We start from the raw sequence: 9,399 nt of genomic DNA on the forward strand, positions 1-9,399 counted from the left end.
TCCATGGCCTGTCTCCAGAGCCTGTTAGATATGCCAGTGATGGCAAGCTTCATCTTCATTCATGTTTATGCCATAGGGAAAATAGTTGCTCACTGTTACAGAAAAGTAGATCCTGCGGAGTCCAGACCCCCTCCCCAACACATGAGCGGCATGACTCTACCCCCATGTAAGATGAAAGGGCTTTGTGCTGTGGACCTGTTTAGCAACTGGACTGGGACCACATATCAGGCTTTTGGTGTGTAGAATCTAGTGACTTTTGCTTCAGTATGTTTTAAACCAGCAACACGGAGTCAAAGGCTTTCTGCATCCTTACCAACTCTCTTAGTCATCCACTCCTCTCAAAAAAGCATTTAATCACCTTCCAGTGTTCAGAGGGTTGGTATGCTCTTCTGGCTACATCTTTGGCTGATATAATGAACAAAATGCTATTGAAGTCAGTGAAATGAAACCTATTTACGGCCACTGAGAATCTAGCTCCCAAGGTCCTCCCAAGCCTATATGATGCATTGGGACAATGTAGTTAAGGCATGCCTGTCTCCATAGCTAGTGGCACTCCATGGAGTGATGTATCTATTATAACATCCAGCCATCTTTTGGCTTCCCTAGCTGAAGGGACCACATAGTAATTTACAGCTGGGTTGATCAGGAGTAGCCTTTGTTGCAAGTCCTGAGAGAAGTTTGAACTTGTCAAGTTGGATCTGCAGTCAAACACCTTTACTCCACTGCCATCATACCCCCAGGAATCTGACTTGTTATGGCTTTGAAATCTTTTCAATGAATTAAATATCTTGGGGAAAAAATGTCAGATCTATGTTGGATGAACACAAAACCTGTACAAGCTGTAGGAAAACTAACTCAGCCTAATGGTTCTGCTGGCATGAAAGAGGAGAGTCAGGAATTGGGCAAGAAAGACAATGAGGAAAACAGACTAAAGTCACCAGCAGCAGGTTATCAGTTTTCCTTGTTTGCTGTTATAGTTTTTACAGCATCTCCTGCAAGGTAGAAAATGAAACTACCCAGTGCAGGATAAGAACTAGTATATGGGGTGAAAAGCGTATGAGCAGAAAGAGAATGATAAGGTGAGAAGGGTCACCCAGACGGGGTACTGGAGTGAAGGGAGGCTGTACTGGCCAAACCTATGGGGAAACAGGAGGTACAAGGAATGGAGCTCTCAGCAATTGCTGGGTAGGAACTGCTGCTAATGGGTGAGCTCATTTCCCAGCATCAAGAAACCATGGAAGAAGGTACTTGTTGACAAAGGCACACACAGGGGCAGCTCTGATATTTGGTTACCACTGCTGCCACTGGCACAATTGTGCAGCTGTAGCAGCAACTGTTTTTTTCTGTCCCTTTCCCCCAGTACCTGCCCCAGTTGCCCCACCCTAGTTACTAGGCCTGTGTGAAGCAGCTAATATTCGCTTCGGATTTGGATTTGGCTGATTCAGGGGCAGTGACTTGATTCAGTGATTCAAATTACTGTCCCAGTTTGATTCAGCCAAATCTGATTCAGAGATTCGTCAGCAGCCAAATCTCCAAATCAGCCAGGCCAGGCCCATTCCCCACCCCTCTCCCAGCCTTGCAGTGGCTGCCCCAGCTCCCACTGGACTTGTGAAAAAAACCCAAAAAACAAAAACCCTGGCTCACCAGGTGCTTCCAGGCAGGGGGCCATCCCTGCTGCCCCCCACTACTCCACACTGTGTGGGAGGGTCTGCACAAGGCCCCCAGACCTCCCCCCCTCACTCCCCCAGCCCCACCACGGGTGTCCCACACAGGCCAGCTCCAGTCCTTTAAGAAAAAAAAAAAACCCAGAAAAACCCCAGGACTAACTGCTCCTGCTGGTGGGGGACAATCCCCGCTGCCCCCCGCTGCCCCCCACTGCCCTGTTGCATGTGGGGGGGCTCTGCATGAGCCCCCAAAGTCCTGGGGCTGCTGCAGGAGTGGCAAGTCCCTGGGGCTTTTCTTGTTTTGTTTTTTTTCTCAAAGAGCCGGAGTTGGCCCAGACAGGGCACTCGGGGGGGGGGGGGGGGGGCTGGGGGAGCAAGGGAGGGGGGGGCTTGTGGGAGAGCCCCCCCCCATGCAGTGTGGGGCAGTGGAGATCACCCCCCCCACCCGGCAGCACCCGGTGAGCACCGGGGCTCTTCTTTAAAGTACAGAGCTGGGGCGGGCCAGTCATGAGGGGGCTGGGGGAGCAGGGGGTTGGGGGGGCTAGCAGGGGTCCCCCCATGATCCCCCTCCCCACTCTCCCAGCCCCCCTCCCCCCCCCCCTCAGTACTTACCAGCTTGGAGTCAGGTGCAGCTCCCTGCTGCAGCCACCGGGGACTGCCCAAATCATCAAAGCTCTCTGAATTTTTTCCAAAGATTCGGAGAGCTTTGAATCAGTTCAGACCTTTAAATTGGTCCCCTGATTCGATTCAGATTCAGAGATTCAGCCACTGAATTGCGCCAAATCTCTGAATTGAATCACCACCCAAAGCTTTGCACAGCCCTACTAGTTACACCATTAGTTTTGGTTAATTAGAAGCCCTGCACCAAGGAGCACGGCAGTCATTCAGCAGCAGTAACTGGTAATCAAGAAAGAAAACACTACTTAGCTCAATGATGGGAAAGGAGCAAGATATAAACCCAACAGTGAACTACTGGGCTTTCTTCAGAGGCAACTGATTCTTTTTTTCTTTTCTTTTTTCTCTCAGGTTTTGGATACAAATATAACAAAATGGGAAACTGCAATGCTCAGCATGGTCACCACCATCAGGTTAATGGGCTAAACCATAATCTTGAGGTGATCATGTTAGGAAATATGTTATCAACAGTCAAGCAGGATAATACTAATAAAAACCTCAGCATGTTTTTAATACAGTCCAGATGAAGCAAGAGTTAAAAGGTGGTCCTATTACCTTTTGTGTCAAGAATTCCAGAGATGGCACTTGTTAATGATAAAGTCCTGGAACTGCCTGAAAGTCTTATGGGAACTACTTATAGGATTTGGAATAATTTGAACCTCAATGAGTATCAGTGTTTTTAACACTGTCTGTTAGTGAAGGGATCAGATCTTTTCCCAATGTCATATAAGACCCTCTGGGAGGTATTTTTTTCCAAAAGTACCCAAGTACCTTAGAAGCCCAAGTTGTACTGCAAGGCTAGGGACAGAAGTTACACATACACCAGTTTAAGAGATCAGAAACTGGTTTAAACCTGTAACAGAACATAAGCTCTGTGCACATAAACCAGTTTCAAAATGCCTGAAACTCATTTAAGATAAACCTTGTTGAATGTAGTATCAGACTTAACTGATTTGGGTCAAACCAGATTATGCAATGTCTGTCCCAGACCCCTTCCTAGTTTAAGTTAAATCACAGTCCCCCAGCATCCCAGATGCTTTGCAGCCCCGGACTGGGCTGTACTGTGTGCTCTAGAGGAGCAGGGTTGGCCCACCTCTTTCCTTCCTGGCCAGAGCACTATCACTGCTCTGGCTGGCTGAGGGACTGCAATGGCTGCCAGGCTTCCCCCTGCTCCCCACCTCCCACCCCACCCCCGCCCTCCCAGCTGCTCAAGCAGGGGCCCCAGGTCAGAGACCCAGCATCTGGCCATACCCCACCATGCTAGCTACTGCTGAGAGGTGTCTGTGTGGGTCTCCAATTTCACTAGAACAAAGGGCAGACAGCTAGTGGCTTGCAAATACACATGCACCCTGCAGATAAGAGCTTGAAACTAATGAGAAAGATGTTTTCTTTTGTAGGGCTTCATTGGCTGATAAACTTTGTTCTGGCAAGCAACTTGCTGGCTACAATCTATCAGTCTTGAAGAGGGGACAGAGAAAGGTGTTTGAAATGACCTGGTTTGCAGACATAGATTCATAGATGTTAGGGTCGGAAGGGACCTCAATAGATCATCAAGTCCGACCCCCTGCATAGGCAGGAAAGAGTGCTGGGTTTAGATGACCCCAGCTAGATGCCTATCTAACCTCCTCTTGAAGACCCCCCAGGGTAGAGCACCACCTCCCTTGGGAGCCCGTTCCAGACTTTGGCCACTCTAACTGTGAAGAAGTTCTTCCTAATGTCCAGTCTAAATCTGCTTTCTGCTAGCTTATGGCCATTATTTCTTGTAACCCCCAGTCTGAAGAAGCAGGGAGAGGGAGATTGAAAAGCTCAGTATCATCAACAGATGCAGGGTCTAGCAACACTCCCCACCCCTTGAGCAGTGAGCAGGGAAAGCGTGGGACTGCAGGAAAGGTGGAGATTTACACCCCTCCCTAATCAGAGCATCCTGCTAGGGCCTGGCCACACCTCCTCCCCTTCAGTTTAGCACTGTAGAAAGGAAAGAAGGGCTGCTCTAGTGCCCGCCAGCTTGTAGCCTGAGCCACTGCAGGCATCTGCCTGCATTTCTGGAATGAAAAGGGAATGTCTACCCATCTCCAAATTGGTTCAAGCTTTGCAGGTTAGACTAACCTGCAGAGAGTGAACCAATTCAGGCTCAGGCCTTTTGAATGTCTGTCCCTAGCATAAGTCAACAAGATGTATGTGATATCAGGTACTTTGGGTAACCCCACCCTTCTTTTCTCTTAGCAAGAATCCCTTGATGAATGTGGGTTATTTGATTATTATCTAAAGAACAGATCAGTCACTAAAGATTGGCAGTCTGAGATCTCCAAACCATCTCAAAGGATTGTTGGTAGTGAAGGCACTTCTCCTTAGACAGTGGTCCAGGTCTGTAGTTCTTCCATTTCCATTTTATTAGGCCCCTGAACACACCCCTGCTCATTTTGTCAACTTCCTGTTCCTAAGGATCATCCAAATGTTTTTCTTAGTGAGCAGGATTGTGTGTGTGCAGGAAGGCATAGCCTGAGGAGTTGGAAAGCATCAAACAAAATGGAAAAACCAGGATATCAAGTTGTGTTTTTTCTTTATAGAAACCCTCTTTTGGCTGGCTGTTGGACAGATGCAAAATACTTTCAAACACATGCAAAGTAAGCGTGTGTGTGTGTGTGTGTGTAGGGACAGGAGAAAGGAGGAAAATTTTTTCTCCAGGATAAACACAGGATGAGGACTTGAAGGAAAAGGTTGGGCTCACTTTGAAAAATAGGAGAAATGCACCAAATGTTTTTCCTTCAGTCAGGTCAAGGAAAAGCCACTTTTCTTGGCTGCAGAAGGTAAACACTCAGGCTCATTTGAGGAAGACTAAACAAGGTGAAGTGCTGTTTCAAGCTGTTAGTTCTTAGAAGCTGGATCACCCAGTGATTTATGATGGGCAAGAAACTTGTTAAAACTCTTATTCAGAAAGCAGGCAATTTACAAGGGGGCAGGGAGGAGTTTCAGCTCAGGCCCACACAGCAGGTTTGTACTGTTCCCCCAAAGACAGCATGGATAGAGAGGTTGCAATGCAGATTAGGGGGTTTACTCTCTTAATATGTTAAAATTAATGGGGCTAGGGATAGACATTACACATAAACCGGTTTAAGTGATCAGAAACTGGTTTAAACCTGTAACAGAACAGACAGTCAGTGCACATAAACCAGTATCAAAATGGCTGAAACTGGTTTGAGATAAACCTGGTTGAATGTAGTATCAGACTTAACTGATTTGTGTCCAACCGGTTTATGCAATATCTGTCCCAGACCCCTTGCTGGTTTAAGTTAAACCAGAGTCCCCCAGCATCCCGGCACGCTCTCTGGGCTGGGAGGGGCTCTCTGCTCCAGGCCAGCCAGGTTGGGCCCGCTCCTCTCCTCCCCAGCCCAAGCAGAGACAGGCGGGGGTGGGGGTCTGGTCAGGGAGGGGTTTAATTCCCCACTTCTCTATCCCACCAGCAGGGACCTGAGCCGGGTCTGCCGGGCGTTCCCCACTCACTGCTGCAGCAGCAGGGCACCATGGCCCCTGAGGCAGAAGGGGGCAGGGAGGAGAGTTAGTCTCCCCACTACCCGCACTGGCAGCCGGGTCTGCCTGCCCTGCCTTCTGCACGCCTTGCACTGTCCCAGGGACCCTGCCTGGCTGTGCCCCTGCCCCGCAGCTGCAGTGGGAGGAGGCAGGGCCCTTGTTGTGGGCAGCAGCCCCTGTCATAATGTGGGGGAGCACGAGCCCTTTCCTGGCTGGGGCACTGCACAGGCCAAGCGGTGGGGGCTGGGCCCTGCCCCTGCCCAGCAGCTGAAGCAGTGAGCTGTGAGTAACCATGACAGGCAGCGGCCCATCATGGCTTCCTGGAGCATGAGCTCCTTCCTGGTGGGGGCCACTCTGTGGGACCGGCAGAGCTGCTGCTGAGCACAGCAGCACTGTGAGGGGCTTGCAGGGCTCTGGCCCGCTCCAGACCTCAGCGCTGCCGTGCGCAGCCCACCACAGCTCTGCCGGCCCTGCAGCACAGCGCCCCTGCTGGGAAGGGGCTCATATCCCCCACATTATGACAGGGGTTGCTGCCCCCAACGAGGGCCCTGTCCCTCCTGCTGCAGCAATGAGGTGAGGGCACGGCCAGACTGGCTAGCAGGGCCTCTTGGGGTGGGGGGGGAAGGGACAGGGGTTATTCCTCCTCCCTCTGTTGTAGGGGGCCTATTCTGGGGCAGGGAGTGCAGTGGCAATGACAGGCAGACCCAGCTGCCAGTGGGGGCAGTGGAGAGACTATCTCTCCTCCCTGCCCGCCTCTGCCTCAGGGGCCATGGTGCCTGCTGCTGCAGCGAGGGGGGAGTGCCCTGCAGACCCAGCTCTGGTCCCTGCCGGTGGGATAGAGTGGGGGTGAATTAAGCCCCTCCCTGACCATTTCAGCCTGGACTGGCCATGCCCCCCCAGCACAGCTTCCCTGCAGCTGAGGGCATGCTCTAGCACCCCCCCCCCCCCCCCCCCCTTGCTCCTGGCCTGAGCAACTGCAAGCATGTGTCCACACTGCATCAGTCCAGAGTGAATGTTTGTCCTGTTACAAACCGGTTCAGCCTGGGCAGGTTAGACTAACCTGCAATGGTTGAATCAATTCAGGGTCTGCCTTTTTTAATGTCTGTCCCTAGCCTAGGAGTCATGTATCTAAACCGCCTAGTTGGCACTGAAAATATCTCAGCCACAATCTTCAGAAGAGTGGAGTGTGTTAAATTCTTGCTAATAGCCCCTTATGCATCCTGAGGATACAGGATGAGTGAACCAAATATTCTACCAAGAACAGATTTGGGAGTGAACAATATGAGAACCATCTAAAAGAAATGAGGGATATTTTCTTTCCAGGCCAAGCCTGGACATACAGAACAATTATTAAAACAATAACATGAAAGCCACCTTCCTAGGCTAGATAAATATTGATCTGCCCCTCAGGACAGGACATTTCTCTGTGCCTGCCTTTTGAAAGATAGTTCAGATTATTTTAGCCAGCATGCCTGCCTCCCAGTTAAAATGACTGATTATCAAAGGATATTGTACTTCTCATAGGCAACTCATCCATGTGGAATTACTTCCCCAAACCCACACCCACAATCACAGTTGTCCATCTTGTTGCCCAAGTTTTTCTCCCTATTATACATTTAACCACACTTGATCCACTATAGTTTTGACAGTCTCATCATTCCCCTTACCACCTGACAAAGCAGGTCATTGCCTCTGAAAGCTCATGCCTCTTTGAATGAGTTAGTTTCTAAGGGCCACCCTGTCCTGCCTTCTCCCGTTCCATGTAGGGAGCAGTTCAGAACCTTGGAAACCTCAGTTAGGAAGCTCAGTTCCCTGGATATTCAGCATTAATATCATCCTAATACTATTTCATCCTAGTTCTGTCTTTTCACAGTAATTAGCTCCTCTACTCCCTTGCTGTTTATGCCCTTCCCATTTTTCAGCAGATAACCTCTCTCTTTCATTTGGATTTCATGGATTTCATTTGCCTGGAGCAGATCTGCTGAATGCTATTTACCTCATGCTGTAGCACTTCAGCTCAATAATCATACGTGGTCTGAAGCTGGAAAGCCAAAATGTAATGAATTATGAGAATCCAGTTCCAATGAGGAATAAAGAACAAGTTCATTATAAAAACATTTAGACCTCAGCCTATTGCTCAGATATCCCCAGCAAAGGCACTTCCCTTCTCCCTGACCAAGATGCACTTTTGCACACCATTCACAAGCACAGCCCTTGGCACCCATACGTAGGTGGCATCTACATATCAGCTCTTCAGCATACACTTATCCTCATGCACTTATCTTTCCACACCAACAGGAAAGCAATCCTCTTAACTCTCAGCAGTCAAAGAAGCTGTGATGGCTGGATTAGATCCAGTCAGAAGAAAAGAAAAAAATAGCTTTATGAAAAATATTGATGCTTCAAAGTCACCTGTGTATTGAAACTGAATGATTTCTTGGATTTTCTTGGATCTACAAGTTGTCTTTAAATTAAAATTCCTTTGGTTTTGTCTCCTCTGTGTCTTCTCCATTTTTGTTGTTTATGTCCCTGAATGCAACTGAATGATTTCCAAGAAGGCGCTTTCATTTTTCTTTCTACTTCTCACAGTATTATTTTAACCTTTGAAAACATCCTCAATATTTGAAAAAGTTAGAGCAGAAAAAAAGAAAGGCTAAAACAAATTTAAATAAATGTGGGAATACTGTTCTACTGAATTCAGGAGCAGAAAGGGGAGAAAAAATACAGAAATTCAGAGACTTCCAGTCCAGTAATAACTGGGAAGCAGGTTTTCCCCAAAAGTTTGCAATTCAAAGAATGTTTGAGGAAAAAAAAGTTGTAAAAAAAAAAAAATCCTTTTAGGTTCACTCCTGAAAATTACTTTTGAACTTGAATATTCCAGGATTTCAGCTCCCAGCTATCCCAAATCTTTAAAATTGGAAGTACAGCTCCATCAAAACACCTACAAATCAGTTGCAGATATCATGTACAGTCATTTTTAATATAGTGTTGAAATACATTTCCTCTCTTTCACCTGCCAAGCACCCAGTACAAAATTTATATCCCTTGCAAGAGCTCCTAGTATTATAGGCACCTAAGGCCTTATGCCTTATGCATGTTTTTAAATTGACTATCATGAATAGAGTTGCTGAGATTAGCTGAATAAATGTTAAGGGGTTGGAGTGTTGCTGTCGCCAGGACGGTCCAGGACATATGCAAAAAGCAAGGGGGTTTTTTTTTTTTGGTGGGAGGAGGGCAGGGCTAGCAGTGTCTTTTATTGGACCAAATGCAAGCCTGTGCAGTATTGAGGCAGATGATAGTATGTAGAATCATTCTGTTTAAAGTGTTATCAGCCATTTTTAGAGAAATGGAGAATGCTGAATATAGCGCTTAGCAGTGAATTAAAAGGGGAAACCAATGGGAATTAAAAGTGCACAATCCTTTCCAGAGCTGGGTACAAAGCCTAGCCTTGCTACCTGTATTCTGCCTGCTTTGTAGAACATATGTGACCAAAGGAAGTATGAAGTATGGAACAGTTTTAGTATGTGCGGTA

This window comes from Alligator mississippiensis, chromosome 2 (assembly GCF_030867095.1).
Source record: "Alligator mississippiensis isolate rAllMis1 chromosome 2, rAllMis1, whole genome shotgun sequence".
Lineage (NCBI taxonomy): Eukaryota > Metazoa > Chordata > Crocodylia > Alligatoridae > Alligator > Alligator mississippiensis.